The sequence below is a fragment of the Stegodyphus dumicola genome, chromosome 3 (assembly GCF_044657685.1).
Source record: "Stegodyphus dumicola isolate Sdum_Otavi_A_Nest chromosome 3, ASM4465768v1".
NCBI classification, from domain to species: domain Eukaryota; kingdom Metazoa; phylum Arthropoda; class Arachnida; order Araneae; family Eresidae; genus Stegodyphus; species Stegodyphus dumicola.
The window spans coordinates 209,400,438-209,420,160 of NC_140770.1; the positions used below are offsets into that span (position 1 = coordinate 209,400,438).

The 19,723-nt window shown below is 34.8% G+C and overlaps 1 protein-coding gene across 2 annotated transcripts in view; it reads left to right on the forward strand.

Annotated features, from left to right (window-relative positions):
• The window catches only part of LOC118193044 (major facilitator superfamily domain-containing protein 6-like), a 98,276-nt gene that overhangs the window by 38,423 nt on the left and 40,130 nt on the right, over window positions 1-19,723 (forward strand). The window contains exon 2 of one of the 2 annotated variants that reach the window (XM_085813817.1): window positions 6,737-6,783. The exons of the other annotated variant lie outside the window; for it this stretch is intronic. The gene's annotated coding sequence lies outside the window, so the exon portion shown is untranslated. The remainder of the gene's footprint in view (window positions 1-6,736; window positions 6,784-19,723) is intronic. 2 annotated transcript variants of the gene reach the window in all.

Here is a 19,723-nt window from a genome sequence, read left to right on the forward strand (position 1 = left end):
GTAGAGCTGTTTAGCAATTTAATCCCTTATTTGGTGAAATATCTCTTCCAGTTGCCAATTTTTATAATCCATTTTGGACTTATTTGGCGATTTCTGTTAAAAAAAATTATTCTGCGATCTTTTGATCATATAAACCGAACTGTTGATCACAATAATTAATAATATATTTTCTAGGCTTTCGTATACAAGCGGACGAGACTCCAGCAATTCGAAAACAGTATCCGAATATATGATAACTAATAGTAATTACCGTATTTGCTGGCGTATAAGACGCACCCCTTTTTTATGTATATTTTTGAAGGATAAAACTTTCATTACCGATTATTGTAATAAATTTACAGCATTTTAAATCAAAAGTAATACAAATACAAAGTATACTTTCTGCAAATACCCAATCTATCTTGGAAAGAACAACTTTTAATTTGCTTCGTCAAAACCCAGACACTCATCTCCAGAGCTAAATGAAAACTCACTTATAACCTCATCTAAATCTGAGTCCTCATATAATAAATTGTCCTCTGTACCATCTAGTGCATTATTAATGCCACACTTCTTAAATGATTTTAACCACAGTCTTTTTTCACAGCATCCCATTGAACCTTTGACACATTCACAAACGACGTATCGACGCAATAAGTATCGACGTATATGACGCCTTCCGTTTTACAGACCTATAGTCAAAAAAAAAAAAAAAAAAAAAAAAGTGCGTCTTATACGCCGGCAAATACGGTAAGTATAGCATTAATAGCTAGTAATATACTGTAATAAAGCTGGTAGTTTTCCAGTAAAATGGTACACAGCTAAATATTGAATTAAAAATCAATTTTTAGTTAAATAATTCTTCATGAACAAAAATTGTTATGTTGAAAATGTTCCCATAAATATTTAGAATTTTCATTGTTTATTTCTCAGTCTAAGATTTAGTGTATTGAGAAACAAACAATACTGTAAAATAAATAGTTCTGTAATAAACATTTGTTTGAAGGCTATGTTAATGTATTTTCCGTTAAATACGTAATTAAGTTTTCGTTTAAAATTCCCCTTTATCAATGTGTCACTTCACTTATAGAAATAACAGGGTAGAAAAGAAAAAGAAGTTTTTTCTTTAGCAGTTTATGTTTCGTTTTCATTTACCAAGCCAAATTCCAGCTGTTTCAGAATTTCCATTTTATTTATTTATAATGATGGCATTATAATCTGTTTTCTTCTATCGATCAAGTATTTAAACATTTTTATAATATGTTCATCTAAGAAGAATTTTCGTAGTTGAGAGTTTTTATTTGCTCTCAAACAGATATCGTTACCCTAACGCGAGCATTATCCTCACATGCTTCAATAGATAATGACAGATAGATGCGTGAAGAACGTGTTCTAGCGTAGTATTTATCTGCGTTAATATCGAAGCATGCGGGGCACTCGTAACACGCACGTTTTCTGTGACCTTCTACCTCTGCACGTATGTATAAATTATGATTTGTAATAACAGCGATGTTTCAGTGTTGGGACTCTTGTAATCTAACATTATGTTTGTTTTTATGTGGTCTTCATGAAAGTTGAAGACCGTTCTTTTTGCAAGCCACCGCCCGCTTGCTTAGAATTTTTTTTATGAATGCTGTTTGTTGCTGTAGTAATTTTGAAATGAGCGAAATTTTTTCAGTGATTTACGTTACAGTTATTAAGCCTTGTTTCGCCTTTTATTTCCAAAGGTTATTATGCTTAAATACATCTATCATATGTACTATATGAAATGTTAAAAGCTTAAGTAGCCTTACTGCGGTTTTTACAAAACTAAATTAAAATACCAATACATAGTTGGAAATGATAAGCAATGGCCTTCTAAACAACATTTCGGTGCTTCAGTGGTCTCAAACACAAATTGTGTCTGGGCCGCATACATGATCTGAAAATAACACGTGAATAAATTTTTTTTTAAATAAAATTTAAAAACATTTTTAACAAAACAAAGACAGAAAAAAAAAAAAAAGGGGGGGGTCTGAAAGGTTTCAGATTTTTAACCAATCGCCCAAATGGATTTATTAAAGTTTTTTGCGTTTCTCGCTGAGCCCACACTCTCTCTACCAGTCTGCTGCTGCACTCACTCCTGCTAAACCATTTCTTTTTGTCTTTTGAACTTTATTAGTAAGTAATCATCATTTTCTTCGCACACACATCACATACACTTCACTAGCAAAATTACAAAAAATTTAAAAGCAGGATATGTTTAGTATTCCCGATGCACCGTTAAGTGTTGGCATGGATTTTTCTATTTTTTCAATCTTTTCTCAGTTCATCATAACAAAAATGTTCAGTTTTCTTAGAAAGATGGCTTACAAAACTTCTTTCTTTTTTGTCTTTTTATGATTAATGTTTTGCGTGTTAGCTTTATTTATTCAATATTACGTCCTTTGCACTTACGCCACATAAAATTCAATTCAGTAGCAAAAGTACAAAATATTTGAAAACAGCATATCTTTAGAATTTCGAATATCACGCATTGGAGATAAAAATGTTCTATTCCGTACAGTGTTGCTCCTGTTCGCTTCCAAATAGTTGAGTTTGTTAAAAAAAATTGTTAAAGTTTTACAAAATATGAAATATAAAATTCAAAATTTGGGGTTTCAGATGTCTATCTTCGGGTGGAGGAGTACGTTATTCAAAATTTGATGGCTCCAACTACCGCAGTTTTTTCACAGTGTGAGGAACTTAATGCAGATTCTTCATTATTTAATTTCTTTTAAAATAATAGAGGGCGATAATATTTGGTGACAACAATTTAAAAAGTGATACTGCTATTTATAGAGATCCTGTTTAGAGACAAATACCCCATTTAGGCTGAAAACAATTATAAATTTTAAATAAATTTTATAATAATAATATTATTAAATGTGATAATACTATTAAATGCAGGAGACGTGAAAAATGTGCAATGCTTTTTTCAGAACTCGAACAGCAGACCTTCTTCTTGATAGCTGTAGGTGCTTCCCGTTACACCATGTAAAGGGGAGGGACAGAAAGTACTTTTTAGTTTTAATACATGGGCAATAAATAATATTAATAACGCAAAGGGGAAAAAATTCAAATTATATCTATTTCTATGCGAAATCTAAAGGTTGTTACTTGAAATTTCTTTTGCTGTAGCTGTGCAATTCAAACGTATTGACAGCTAAATAGTAAATTTCAGACTGTTAAGGTAAATCCATTATCATGAATTAAGCATTCCTTATGATGAATTAAGTATCTTACTTCTAATCTAAACCGGGATATAGAAAACATCAGAATTCTGAAACGCTGTCAGTTGCCGGTCACATTTACTGATCGTACCAACGTGGAATATTTTACCAACTTAATCTGGCGGCCTGGCGTACAAGCGTGCAGTGACAAAGCCTAATCCTCTTCATTGCATGCTTTTTAATAGCTGTCTCGCACAAAAGCTTAGTCCATATATCTTCAAGTCTCTAAAATTATGAGCCTCGTATTTGAACAAATACATATTAAAACGTATTCCCGGGCCGCATTAAACTGCGTGGGGCTGCATGCGGATCGCTGGAGCGAGTTTGAAACCTCTGCTTTAGATAACTAACAACCTCCTAAATTAGTAACGTTTACCCCTCTGATAACGTATCTTTATTTGGACAGAAATACGGTTTTCTTCTTCTCCCTTGCTTTCTTTCCTCTCTCTCTCTCCGAGTGCAATGAGCAGGAGCGTCTCCATTCATTCATTAAAAGAATTAATTATAATTGAAGGCAATGCAATTTTAATTGACGGGACTTGTGGTGGACATCCGTTATGATGGCTAAGAATTAGACAAGCAGGATTTGAAAGCACAAGACTATTGCTGTCATGGTTAAAGAAAATTACAGACAGTGACAAAACGCATAGTAGGCTATTGTAAGTTCATATGAGGCAGATTTTTAAATGGCGCTTGAATGAAAGAGACTTTAAGAAACCTTTTTCAAAGTATAGCTTCTTGTAGCTTCTAGCGCCGTTAAATTTGAACAGAATTTAGACCTTTTGAAAAGCTTCAGTTTATGCAAATTCTTATAAAACTTGCAATTACCACCTCCCCCCCTTTTTTTTTTCTCAAAGAGTTAGTATGGGAAGGCATTACCAGTTGACCTATGGTACATCGCTGGTGTCCCCCATACTTTTACCTTTACCTTACCTTTCATTTTACGATATATGTAATAAAGTAAATGTAAGCTATAATATAGCAGAGTAAAAGAATATATAGTGTCAGAACTAAAATTGGTGATCACGTAGGTAATGATGATAGAGCTGGTCTGCGTGGAAAATGCAACCATGACAGTTTGATACAGTTCTTTGTGTTTATTATTTTCATTTTTGAAGAAACTACGGTTTATTTTAGATAGCACTTAAAATTTTATATAAATATTCTCCTGTATATATTTCTTCCATCGGCATTAATCAGAATGCAAATTAGGTGGAGTTAAAATAGCGAATGAATGTATAATTCAGCGAAAGAACTTTAACAACATATCAGAAACGAATTTATTCCGTAAATTGTCCGCGTATCTGCAGATATGATTTTGGTGAGTAATGTCTTTTACTTGCTGGCGTTTAGGCCTGAAGTTATTTATATATTGAAGCTATTTGTTGTGTTCTACATATTTAGCCATTTTAATACCTCCGCAATAAGAGACAGATAAATTTTATTAAATTTTAATTATGCCTAGAACCGTAAACTTAATAAACTTTGAGTTACATCTACATTATTAGAGTTAATGATTTGAAGTAAGAAGTAAGACGAGAATTCATTCGAAACACAGAAAGGTTGAACAAATTCTGATTAATAGGTAATTAGGTTTAACCTTATAACCTACATTATAGAAAATCAGCACAAGATACAGGCCCGTTCTTCTATAACTGAGTACGTAATACTTACAGCAATGCAACTGGAGTGAGAAAAAGAGGCAGCAGACTACATATTACTGGGACAGAGACAGGCATGAGAAGACAGAAGGAGATAGAAAGGACAGAAAGGGTAAATATTTTAGGAAAGTAAGGGGAAGTACCCAAATTAAAATGAAAAATGAAGGAGGCTTTTGCCAATTAAAATTCTATGTATATTGCTGCTATCAGCAACTGTACCTGCAGCATATATATATAATGGGATGATTTGGAAATAGCTGCAATGGTTGTTTTGAAGACAGATGTGACCATAAATTCAACACATAGCTTATAACTTTATTCCTTGATAACTACATTTTAAAACACATATTTTTCTTTACACATCATCATTATGAGTGCGATGTGGATATTCTGTACATTTTGCATCTTTCTAGACGAAAGTCGAAGCGGAGCAGCAAACTATGTGTGGCCAGCAGCAAGGCGAAGTAATAAAAAGGACCGCACAATAAAAGCAGCGAGAGGACTGAAGTGCCTTTAAATCTGATTAGATAACAGGTGTCCGCATTGCAAAATTATTTAAGCAGGCATGAAACGAATTAGTTTAAAAAGATGCAGTACAGAAACATTTGTTATAAACAATTTAGAACAGAAAGGGGAGGTGCCCAAATTAAAATGAGAAATTACAGGGCTGTTGCTAGTTTAAGTTGTAATTTTGAGTTTCCAATTTTTTTGTCTTATATATATGTAACATAATATATATATATATATCTTAATTTTGAATTTAATCTGAAATAGCTCTTAATTTTCTGTTTTAATCTGGCTGTTTGCATTTTCCGTTAAGAGTCATTATATGGAATAAACCTCACTAAATTCAGTCGTTTCAGAATTAATCCATGTCATGTGAATCTTACATAAAACTAATGACAAGGAAACTTGCGTAATGCTTCATCCAATTTCAGTTTTGAAATCCAAACTTTAAGAAGCCTGCAGGAAAACTATAAATAAAAACTAAATGTTTATAAACCAAGATTTCATTTTGAACATTTGCTTTCCGCTCCTCTTGTTTGCAAGATCGCTGTTGCTGCTTCTCTTCTTACCGCAACGTCTTTAAAAATGTGAAATTACTGCGGCACTTTGTATTGGTTAAAAAGCGGTTTGCCGCCCAGATGGAATAGTGTTTAGGGGAGCTTACTGGAGTACTGAAGGGCCCGAGTTCGTATCTCGGAGAAGTCATGGATGTTTGTAAATGTATAGTGTCTTTGCGGCATGGGACTACTCTATATGTAAGGGAAGCCTAAAGTCCTCTCGAAAGGTTGTGGTAGGCGAAGAAGGATGGACGACCCTCAGACCCGTCCCCCCGGGGTGCTCTCCATCAAAATTGGGGGCGGAGCTGAGCGAAGTCGTTCTGATGTTCAAGGCTCTTGCCAACGACAGATGCAATCTCGCTGCCCTTGCCACGATGATTTTCGTGGGCTTGTTCTGATGTTACTGTCAAACAAGCGAGATAAGTCACAACAACAACACAATGAAAAGTGGTTTTCGACGGAAATAAATAAATACTAAAATCGGGCATGACTGCAGACTTCTTCTTTATGCATCTCCGTGCCACCAGCCTCCAAATTTGTTTCATATATATATTCTTTATATCTCTATCTTTACGTATGTACATGGACATAAATATATGTCCTTAATAATAAATGCTTGATTATAATTATGTAATATTTAAAAATAATAAAGTTGATGAAGAGTTGAATTACATTTTGTGTTAATATTAGCATACTTTTCTTTACTAAATTTGCAAAAAAGTGCGTTTAAAAATCCAAGCAACCACTTTTGCTAATAAAACACTCTTTTCTTCTGTTGCAGAAATGTGTTTTACAATATCTCAAGTCCAGTAGCCGCTCTTCATCTCGGTAAGTTATATAACTTTTTACACAACTGTAGAAAGCTTGTTGTTCGATAGGACATGCTGATATGTAATGCTTATTATAAACTAGGATCTATGATTGTATCGGCCCACCAGTTGCCGAGCGGTAACGTCGCTGAACACTGGTAGTTCGGTCCGAGGTTCGAATTCCGAGAACGGGCTGGCTGCATAGGTGTTTTCGTGGTTTTCCCATTGTGTAACGTGTGCACGAGCCAGTTTCCCTTTAAAAGTCCTCTACGAAGGCATCCCTTCCTTAAGCCCTCGAGTGCTTTGCCGTAATCTAATAAACCAAACCAAACCAAACCTAGGACTGTATCTTTTCTTCTGCCATCAACTTTTAAGAGTTCTAACCAGTAACTCAACGTTTTACCAAAGGCCATTAGTAATCATAATAAAATAAGAAATGTATTGAAAAATACACCACACTCGAAGGCGAGATCGATATCATGAGTTGAGTTGAGTTGAGTTGAGAGCAGAATCTGGACACCCGTGCGGCTTACTAAGACTATTCGGGTCTAGTCCAGGTTCCGCAACTATCCGGGGCAACACCTCATGGTGCCTATAAGGGCATACATTGGTCCTGTATACATGCTTACGTAGATCATATCATATGCTTATAGTTACATAGTTCATAATATATGCTTACATAGTTACATAGTTCATACATAAACATGCTAACATAGTTCATAGTTGCTTACATAGTTCATAATATATTGAGCCTGTTACATAATACATACATAGTTTATAATAATTTTCATTGGCCATAGTACATATATGTTTCATAGTATATTGAGCCTGTTACGTAATACATACATAGTCCATAATAATTTTCATTGACCATACATAGTACATACATGTTTCATAATATATACAGTGGGCCGTAATACATACATGTTTCATAATACTCGTATATATAAAAAAAAAAAAAAAAAAAAAAAAAAAAAAAAAAAAAAAGATAGAAGAGAGAGAGAGAGAAGAGAGATTGATAGGGAACTATTCCACACTGCACAGATCTGTTCCCAATTCCTCCAGTTTCTGCATTATCTTATATATTTTGATGCGAAATGCTGGCTGTTTGATCAGATAACGCTTATGAGAAATTGCCTGTTCCGGAAGCTGCACATGCCACTGTGCGGTTAGAGGGCATTGGGTCAAGTAGTGGTCTGGTTTACCAATGCCTCCACAGACACAACTTTCGGTATTTGCAATTCCTCTCTCATAGTAATAGGGGGGAAAGGGCCCGTGCCCCGTCACAAATCGCCTTATTTGTGGGGATGACTCGAGACGATCGAGCGAAACTTTATGGTAATATTCATAGGTCTTCCTGCTTTGTTCGGTAGAGTCCCATTCCCATTGCCACTGGTGCTGAGCTGCTGTCCTTGTCACTTTTTTAAGGTGAGACCACGGGAGTTTGGTGGTAATTACGCATTGTGCATCGAAATTGTGAGCTGCTTCTTTTGCTAGCCTGTCGGCTTCCTCATTACTTTGAATGCCGGCATGCGCCTATATCCAAGATATGAGGATATTCATTGTCGGCGAACGCTCCTTCAGCGTGTCCTGAATCTCCGCTATGATAGGAGAAGGATGTCTGGGATTTCGTAAGGCATATATGACCGAGAGGCTGTCTGTAAGAATATTAATAGTGGATCCTATTGGGGGCTTGTTAACTCGATAGCTTTGCGAATCGCAATTGCTTCAGCCTGGAAAACTGAATTATTCTGTCCCATATGACCTTTCCATGTTATCAGCGTTTCCTTGTTCTTAGTTACTATAAGGCCACAGCCTACTTGTCCGTCAACTTTTGAACCATCCGTATAAACATAATATTGATCCTTTATGTCAGAGTCATCTTTCCATGATGTGCGGGCTGAGACTCCTTTTCTGTAGTTAGACGAATGGATGACATTTACTGGCCTTATTTTTTCATGGACGCTGTGCTGAGAGCTGGTGTCTGCTACAACCCCTTTTCCATGGTGTGAAGGATGGGTTGCATTTATGAGACGTTTTGTTTCATACTCCTCTGGATCATAGCATAGCGGTCCAAAAGTAGTGCAGAGATGTAATTGGAGAACAGTCGTTACTGCTGCTTCTTGTGCTGCTCTAATATGTAATGGCAAAAGTCCCGCCAGTATTATGGCTGCCTCTGTCGATGTTGTACGGTATCCTTTTGCAATAGCCAGAGCAAAGGGGCGTTGTATAATACTGAGCAATTTCCTTTCCCCTTCGTTCATTGGAGTTGCCCAGATTGACGCTCCATAGAGGGCCATTTTTTCCACGACGGACTGATAGAGGATTTTTAGGATATGTGGTCTAAGACCCCAGTCTGAGCCTTGAAGCCTCCTTAAGGTATTTGCAATTGCGTGTGTCCTCCCGCGGACTGCTCTGAGATGAGGCAGCCAGGAGAGCTTTTGATCGATTATAAGCCCCAGCAGTTTTAGTTCCCGAGTTCGTTTGATTGTACGGCCCTTTAGTTTCAAAACTGGATATCTTGCAAGAGTTTGACCTGGTTTGTGTACGATCAAATACTTTGACTTTTGCTCCGAGATGGCGAGTTTCTTGCCTTCACAGAGCCGTACAAATTGTGCTATGGTCTCATTACTGTTACATTCCAGCTGGTCTCTCGATTTGTCTCTGATGATAAATGTCGCGTCATCATCAAAAGCAATCACCTTTGTGTGGGTTGGCCACAGTGCTTTGAGAATGGAATTAAAAGTCGCATTCCATTGGTCAGGACCTGCACATGAACCCTGAGGGCATCCCCTGGTCTGCTTTCTCTCAACAACTCCTCCGTCATGCACTGCTACAAGAGTGCGATCAGAGAGATAACTTTTGCACACCTGCAGCAGATTATCAGGGATCTGAGCGTCGTGAAGTGCCTCCAGGATTGCTGGCCACCACAGGGAATCGAACGCACTTTTCAGATCCAGACTGAGTACGGCTACATGGTTGTTAGAGTCATACGCGTCATAGATTCCCTTTTGTATGGCACTAAGAGCTTGGATAGTTGAGCGCTGCTCTCGAAAACCATACTGAGAGTCCGTGATCTCAACCTTTATCTCCAAGTAGTGCTTTATTCTCTGAACTAAAAGTTTCTCATAAATTTTCCCTATGGCGGGCAGGAGACAGATGGGCCGGAATGAGGCCGGATCGTTGGGGTCCTTTTCTTTCTTTTGGAAAAGAATAACTTGCCCTGTCTTAAAGGGCTTGGAAAATAACGCAGTTGGAGTAATTTATTGTAAAAATTTTTAAGAAACGTTGGTTTTGCCTGATGCATCGCCTTGACAATGTTGTAGTCCAACGAATTGGGCCCTGGAGCTTTGTTCCTCGGTAGATTTCGCAAAACAGCGCAGACTTCAGGCTGCGTGAATGACACGTCATCTTCTGTTGTGGAGTGTAGAAGATAAGCTGGATGTTCTGGATTGGAAGCATCCAATGTATTGTCGTCTTGAAAGACTGCATCAAGAATCTTGGTCAGTGTTGCCGCAATAATGCTGCTATGCTCCTCTGTCGGTTGCGGATTATTGGTGTCGTCTACGTAGACCTTGTGAATTGGAGGGGCAAAGACCTTATTCGTTGCGATTTTATGCAATACCCCATAGTGATTTTTATTGTTTGTGCAAAGCGCCCTCCAGCTGTACAGCTTGGCTTCTAGAATGTCCTTTTTATACTGGGCTTGTGCTTTTTTGTAGATAATACTTAGTTCTTCTCGGCGTTCTGATTTATGCTCCGACTTCATCTTTCTGCGAAGAGCTCGGGTCTTACTCCTTTGTATCCTGAGGCTTTTAGTCGAACAGTTGGCAACATAGATCGATATCATGAGATAAACTCAGTAATTAGTAATTTTTTAATGCAATAAAATGGCCTGTCAGTAGCAGTGAAGAGGCAAGTATCGTTCATAGCAGCAGCAGTAGAGATGAGAGAGAGGCATCAGTGAGTGAAAGTGCTCGAGTGAGCTATGGGATTGGTCGGTGCAAAATAAGTCCTTAATTTCATAAAATTGCTGAATAAAACGTAAAATAAGACTGTAGAAGTTCAAAAAGGTGAATTTGAAGAGATAATGATGCCCTTATTCTTCAGAAACACGATTCGGGTACAGTACAATTAATTACTCATGCTAGAAAGTTTATTTCCGTAAAGTTGCAGAGTAAACACCAAGTGATGCGAGGTGGCCAGTAGTGAGTGAAGGAGTCATAAGACCGCGAACTGAAATTTTTTCACTGTAAGCAAAGTCCTTGCTATAAAACACTACACAGTACTAAATAAATTCTTGGTTAAATAGAAGTAATAAGTAAGTAAGTAATACAAGTTGCAATCAAAGTCCACTTATTATAAACATAGTGGCATATTTAATTAATAACTACAATCAACATCAGGTTAACTGAGACCGGATTAACCGGATTGCGAAATGTTGAGTCTATTACTGAATGACGGAAAAATTACTGTCATAAATCATCTGAATAAAGCAAAATTCCCACGGGAAATAAGAAGAAGAAGGAGGAAGAGAAAAAATGCGTGATATAACAGCAGTGATAGCAGATGATGTTATTAGTATCTAGGAATTGTGTTTATCAGCAACTGTACACAATGTAATAGTGCTTATTCTGGAATATATAAACATTGTTAAATCATGCGTTATAAATAAATTGTCATATCGTAAAAAATAAATATACAGCCATCAATTTTCTGTTTCCTAACGACTCCTATCGAAATAAAGATATTAAATTAAACAAAAATCTTTATTTTTTATGTTTTTAATATGCTTCTTGTTTTAAATGCTAATTTAATCTACATAACCAGTAAGCTAATTCTCCAAATTAAATTGCTTAAAAATACAGATAAGTTTTTTCCGTAACAGTAGATGCCGCTTAATGTGATGATCTCTGTCCACGAGTATTTTGATAACATTAAATGATTAGGGAAAAAAAATGCTTTGAAAATAGCAGTGGAATTTAACTGATTTAATGTAACCATAACCAGAAACATATAAATGAGGACTTAACAGCGTTTTGACTAAGGAGCAAAAATTTGATTAAGACTTCGTCACAATGTCTTTAATGCAAAAGTTCATTCACAATGTATCTATATTATTATATGATGGATGCTGAACATATAATCTTATCACTTTTAGGGCATCCTTCGTTGAAAGAGCGTTAAGTTACAAATTAGGCAAAAAAAGCAAGCACTTTAGTAGGTGGTTTCTGAATTTTTATGGGTTCATTTTCTTTTTTTTTTTTTTTTTTTATCTTTAGAAAAGAGGAAAAGGGGGAAAGAAATTCTTTTTTCTTTTCTCCTGAATCTGCGTCTGATCGCCCTCAAAATCGATAGAATTATTCAAAATCTACACCAGACTAAGGTTTACTTTTTTGGGTTGCTTTTAAACAATTGATTAAAATTGAAATCAAGCTGTTTTAGCCACTTAATCCCTCAATATCCTATACTACTTCAGCTAATCAAGAATTTACAGTATAACAGCTTTTCACATGCATTTCCACGTTATATTGCGGTACATTACACTAATTGTAATATTAATCATCCACATGACTTGGCAGGTTGCCAGGTTTCACAGCTGCTGCCGGTCGCATAGTATGAAAATCTTTAATTTGTTTCCTTGCAAGCAGTTAATTCTAAAAGGTATCTCTAATCGAAATTTTGTCTTTCAGATTTTAAAAATTCATGTCACATTATATGATTAACCGAAGGTTTAAAATCAATATAGCAATTTAGTAAGTTTTATCTTTGTTTAAATTTTAAGAATGTGCCAAATTGATGCGATATATAAAGTTTGTTAAAATAATAATTTTTTAAAATAATAAAATTTTAAATAATCTATTAAAATTTTTTAAATAGTTTGTTTCGGTCAAAATTATTAATCTGTATTATTTATCTAAACTGGTTGCTGTCTGACATCCAAAGAGTATCCTTTTGTCCCAGATAAACGAGCTCACATATCCTGAGCCTAAGACATCATGTACTTTTGAAAGTGTTCCGCCAAGGGTTGGAGGACTTCAGTGTATAATGGCCTCACATATATGGTGGTGTTCAACAAGGAAACTAACTAAACGATTTTAACATCACACTTCTTTGAGATAAAAACTAAGTGAATATGTTTTTTAACATGAACGCCAAGGAATAAGACATCTTAATGTATTTTTTAAATGCTAGGCATGCAAGACATATTGTCAGTGGAGCATATTTATAAAGGCCAAACGATATTTCCTTTTCATCATTGAGAAAAATGTGTACTACAGCACGACCTGCATGGATCTTGGATTCATGCGGGATTTGAAATCGGAAACTAGTACTCTTTATTTATTGTGCTACTGGTACCAAATAAAAATTAAATATGAAACCCTAATTAAAAATATTTGATGTGAACAACACCACATGTTATACTATTAAATTATACACATTTTATGCTGCATTTCATTTAAACTTATTTCTTTGAATTAGTCTAACCTGAATAACCGATCCTTCAAATCAAGTTGAAAACAAAATCCAAAATTGCAAATTTTGAAATAAAATATCCCAGTCAATTTTTACCTCACGGGAATTAAACTTCTTATATTTTTATTCTCTCATACCGAGTATAAAACATTCTCATTATTTGCATAAAATTAATTTCTTTTTTTTTTTTCTTTTTTCTTTTTTCCTTTTTATTTGACTTTGCCAAAACATGAATATTTCGTCATTTAAAACACTTCTGTAACTGGAAATTATAACACTTGCATACGACTATGACCAACGATTGCGAAAGTAATGGCGGGATAAGGGATGGGTGTAATATATCTATATATGTTTGGTATGCCGACTGCAATAAAAAAGGGAAGTGAACAACTAGATGTAATAGCAGGCCCATAATACAAAATTTCATCGTTCTACAGCTAATCGTTTTTGAGTTACGCGAATTAAATACTTACACATATACGTACCTACCTACGTACGTACAGACGCCTGGGAAAAGTCCCTTTTGAATCCATTAACAAGCCATTTTACAATCTGTTTTGGAAAAAGAAAAAAAGTTCTTTATTCTGTCCTTACATACAGACGTTACGCAAACAAATCGTCCAAATGGATTTAGGAAAATGGTTAGTGGTTTCCTTCACAATACAGTACCCGAAATTTTTCGCTAGTACAGTACTTCCTTTTACTAATTACGAGGAGGTATAAAGGGGAGCGAAAATGTCTCGAAAGTTTTGAATTAAACGAGCATTCATATAATGAAATTTCCTTTGCATCATATACGATATCAAGTAAAATAAATAATATATTGCATTCGGTATTTTCTATGGATCAGTGTTTCCCAAATTTTTCTCGTCTGCAAACACTTTTCAAATTCTAAAAATTTCAAGGAACACTGCAAGAAATTTGGGTATTTAGTTATAATAGTTTAACATAGATATATTAGATAAACAAAATAAACGTTTATTCCAGTTTTTACATTATTCTTATTAAAAAAGGCTTTTTCAGTTTTTAATTTGATTTTACATAAAATATAAAACTAATAAAATAAGGCAAAAATATGAAAATAAAATTTTTTATAGCAGTGACTCTGGATGTGTTTGATTTTTCAGATTACGAATTCTTTTAATGTCAGACACGGTATTAGACCTAAATTCCCATATCAGATACAGCATCAAGTGGATTTCTAGTTTGGGATTTTCTAGATTTTAGGAAAACATGCTCCGTATAAATACATTATTGCAAAAAGAATTAAAAGTAGGTTTTCTCTTTCAATGTCTTTTAAGAGTTCTTTCAAATAATGTTAAATACTTAAAAGCAGACAAAATTTCTTTATTCTCTAAAATATAAATTAGCGCTATACATTTTTATGGATATAATAATAGGTTGTCTGTTTAAGAGGAAGGATGCCTTCGTGAAGGACTTTCTAACGGAAACTGGCTCTTACACACGTTACATTTGATGAAAACTAGGAAAACTGCCTATGCAGCCAGCCCATTCTTCAGGATTTCAACCCCAGACCGAACTAACAGTATTCAGTGACTTTATTGCTCGGCCGCTGGGAATTTATAATTCTCTCTTTCAAGGAAAGTGAATTATAAATTTAATGGCTGATATCAATTACAATCACTATTTGCTGTGAAAAATACTGATTGAATAAGGAAAATTTTTCTGTTGTTATTTGAGTTCATTTTCATAATAAAGACATTACATTTGGGGTTCGTGGAATTATGAAAGTGAAATTATCTGAATCAGGCTTTGGGAGGGGGAGAGCTGAATTTAAATACTAATTTGATCACGTAAGAAGGTTCATGCATATTTGTTAAATGGATTAATAATGTGAAATTGTTTTGAAGTAGGGCCGGCGTTAGGCATTTTTGCAGTTTGGTGCAATCTGTGCAGGTTCTAAAGTCTGCTGCTCGTTCTTGAATTCTAAAAAATTGCTCCTCCTCTAAATTTTGCGGTGCAGTACCGCCCTTATATTCTATAAATTTGGCTTTACATGAAATTTCCTGGTCGATGCTTTTCTACATTTTAAAATTTTGGCCACCTCTAAATTCTTCCGCTTGGTGCTCTCGCACCTCTTGCACGATTTCTGGCGCCAACCTTGTTTTGAAGAAATGTTCTAAAATCGATGATATAAATTTTCTTAAAATTTTTATTTCTTTTTTAATCGAATGAAATGCTTTTATGCCATATGAACGATCGTTGGCTAAACAAATAAGCAAAGAGCAACTAACAAAGTAGTAAGAAATTCCAGTGCGAGTATATATCATAACCTGGTCTTCGCGTGCATAGAATGTGACGACCAACTGATCTATGACGTTCCTCTAGGAGCGTCGCAGCAAATTCCCGCTTGCTCGGTGAGCTGGCCTTGAGACAATAGGCGACCTTGAAAAGCTTGGGTCGTTTTTTTGTATCGACCATTATTTATTTTCTTTCCGAAAACTCTACCGTGCCTAACCTTTGCCAACAAGTTCTGGGCGTTCTTTTCGCCTCTTCATTGGATAGAAGTGATGGTGGGAAGCAAAAAAATGAAGTTTAGTAGAGATTAGAAGAACAGAGATGATGCAAACCTGTTATTATTTTTGTTCGGCTCTACTACGAAAAGTTTCTTTCCCTCCCCTTTCTTACTCCTCTTAGAGTCTGATTGGGATGCTAAGAGTAAGATTTATGTTTGTTGTTCATTCTGTAGTTTTCAAAATGGGAAGCATAGATTAATCTTGTAATCTTGCAGCTAAAACGTTATGATGTGCCTATGCCTTTCGCAAATTTAAATTTTATGAATTAGCAGAAGCACTTCTTTGTGACGAGTAGATCAAAAATAGCAAGAAACAGAAAAGAGCAAAATTTTCTGATTAATTTCTAATTCGTTTTCATTGAATACATATTATATATCGGGCTGTTCTTTAGTTATAACTAGTTACTGGTTCTTTAGTTATAACTATCGGCCTTGCCAGAACCTAAGAGTAGAGATACCTTCGTGGAGGACTTCTTGAGGGAAATTGGGCCACATTCACGTTACACATGGAGAAAACTAAAAAGACATACATGCAACCAGCCTATTTGCCAAGCTTCGGACCAGAGTTAAGCAGTATTAACCATTAGCGAAATCAATGGTCTGAAACTCAAACTGCATGAAGGCCGAATACCCAATCTGGGAAGAGTCGGAGGGCCTATTTTTTTTTTTTTTTTTAACAAAACGGAGATCTTTTTCGCTTATTAACGCTTTATTAAAACATACATAGATAATAATAATAAAAATGCAAAGGGAAAAAAGAAATCAGATTTATATTTATTTTCTACCTGCAGTCTAAAGTTTGGTACCTGCAAAACACTGTTGCTGGTTGTATTGACAGCTAAATATTTAATTTACATATTAACATATTTAGCCCCCCCCCAAAAAAAAAGGCAACAGCCCGAATGGGCTATTAGTCTCAAAACGGAATCTTGCGACGTCTACTATAAACGTCGAGTTACTTTTCAAATTGTTGCCACCAAATAGAAATTAAATAATGAAGATCTGCATGTATGTATCTATGTTCATCGCACTCCGAAAACATGATGGTACCTAAGGAATCAAATTGTAAATAACGCAGTCCTGAACCCGAACATGCGCACCTGGAAGCCCGAATTTACATTTTCGAATTTTATATTTCATATTTTATAAAATTTTAATGTATTTTTAACAAACTCGACAATTTGAGAGGGAGCAGTGGGAACATTGTACGGATTAAAACATTGTTATCTCCAGCGCACGAGAGTATCCGTAGGAAATTCTAAATATATACTGTTTTATATTGCTTATGCTGCTGCTTATGTTGTTAATATTGCTTGCTCTGTTAATATAGCTTGTGCGTTTGAATTGAATTTTATTTGGGGTAAATGCGAAGAACGTGATATTTAATAAACTGATTTAACACACAAAACGTAATAATAAAAACACGAAATAAATGTTTTGCAAGCCATCTTCCGAAGAAAACTGTACATTGATATGATAAAACTGAGAAAAGACTGAAAAAATAGGAAAATATATGCTAACACTTAACACTGCATCTGGAATTCTAAATACACGCTCCTTTTTTAAATTTTTATTGTAAATGGCGTAATAGCGAAAAAAAATATGCTTAACAATAAAGCTAAAAAGACAAAAAGAAATGGGTTAGCAGGAATGAGTGCAACAGCAGACTGGTAGGCTGCGAGCTCAGTGAGAGCGTGGAAAACCCCTAACAAACCCTTTTGGGCCACCGTTAAAATCTGAGCCCCTGTAGATTTTTCATTTTTCTTTAGATAATTCCAACATGTTTAATTTATCATTAAATAACTACATAAACCTAAGGTTTCAGAGAAAACATTTTAAGTGGATCAAAATTTCGGAATAAATAATAGCAGATCTTTCTTGTAGTTATTAAATTTTTCTTCACATAAATTAAAATTCAGTATGTAAAAAATTATAAATTTTCTATATAAATTTAAAGTTTTTTTGTTTAATGTCCGTAGACCGGAGAAATATTACTAGCAATTATCGTCATCACGGACTGTAGATGCTAATTGGTCAATCTGGTTCTTTACTTATTAATTTTTAACTAAGAAGCAGCTCACAAATAAGTATATCCGCAAACAAAGCAATTATTTTTAGTGCAAAAATTCATAACTGATCATACTAATTTTTTGACAAGTACGAATAAAAATTGACCAAATCTGTATCTTTGAATAAGTTTTATATCAGTGTAAATTAATTAGTTCAATTTACACTGTGATATAAAACTCATTTAAAGATTAATTAGTTCAATTTACAGATTTTCTGGTGCATTATTTTTTAATGATAATGAAAATAGTGTAAGTTCGGACTTCAAATAATGAAAATCTCCAAATATTTGTAACACCAGATTTGCAACAAATACATTATTGAGAAGTATTCGCGGGCCGTATATTGCGTTGTGGCCGTGTGCGCCCCGCAGTCCGCCGGTTAGATTCCACTGCTTTATATTAATTGTTTTCAAATATAATCGCGTCTTAATTAATTTCTAATCTATAAAACTATAAATAAGATAATTTCAAGGCGCTTTTGGCCAGCAGGGTATATAATGTGAAAAAGAAGACCTGCGTAAAACACAGAAATGTAAAGTGAATAACTGAAGCATCTGAAAATGTATTATTTCTTTGAAATTTAGTAATTAATATTTGTGCAATTCAATGGAAAACAAAAGTATTGATCCAATCAAGACATTAAAGATGGCTGCGAAGATTAAATACTGTAGATCTTATCTAAAAAAAATAAAAATTCACAAAATTATAAAGAAAAAAGTACAAAAAGGAATTTTCCAAAATTTTTATGTTTTTGTATAATGAACGTAATTTCTAAAAAGAGTCCCGACAGGCACCTTTCCTTGAATTTTTATCGTGGCCATGTACTTCAAAATACAGAGTTTGTCAGAATAAGGCCCAGAATTTTGCATATGCAAGGATGTGTGCCCGCCGATTGTTCTGTATGTGCTCACCAGCCATTTTTAAAATAATCATTCATATATAGTTCTTAATTCTTAAAATATGGTAAGCATTTACAGTCATAAGAGATATCTTGCAAGACGATATAAAATAATTGATTGCTGACAGCGAGTATGGCATCTTATTGCTTCATTCCGATCTTAGAGTACTCAGCAGGGGAAAAGTACTTCAACGATTTGTAGAACTTCTTTCGTCAACAAAGCAGTTTTTGGAATCCGGAAACTAAAATTATAAAGAATTGGACGATAATAAATGGTTATCCGATCTGTATTTTCTCACTGATATAACAGCTAAACTGAACGAAGATCTGCAGGGAAAGGAAAAAAAACCTTTTTTAATTGACTGGGACTGTAACTGCTTTTCAGATAAAGTTAAATTTGTGGATAAATCAGATGAAAGAAAAAAATTTCACCCATTTTCAGAATTTATCAAGCCATATTAATAACCACCAGGCAATTGAAACAGAGGAATACTCGCAAAACCTAAATGCACTGAAAAATAATTTTGAACTCCGCTTCTCTGATTTCCATAAGGTTTAACCTATATTATTATTCATCTCAAACCCATTTGCCGAAATTAATATTTCAGATGTATCATATAAGATTGGAAATATGTTTAACAAAAATGTTGATGTTTTCGAAATGTGCTCGTGATAGGCCAAAACGTGCTCTCGATAGGCCAAAACGTGCTCGCGAGAGGCCAAAGGTTGGGCGCCAGTGACTTAGCACAAATTAAAAAAAAAGTCTAGTTAGTAAAATATTCATGTAATTTAATAAACGAAACGTAAAGAATTCCATGCACTAAAGACACAGAATTTTCGGAGATATCTCAAAATACGTTTACTGACCTAAATCAAATTTCATCAATTTCGAGCAGATTTGAAACTGCAAACAAAACGTTTGCTGTTTTTTTTTTGCGATTAATGATGCCACACTATAAAACAGAACTTGTTCTTAATT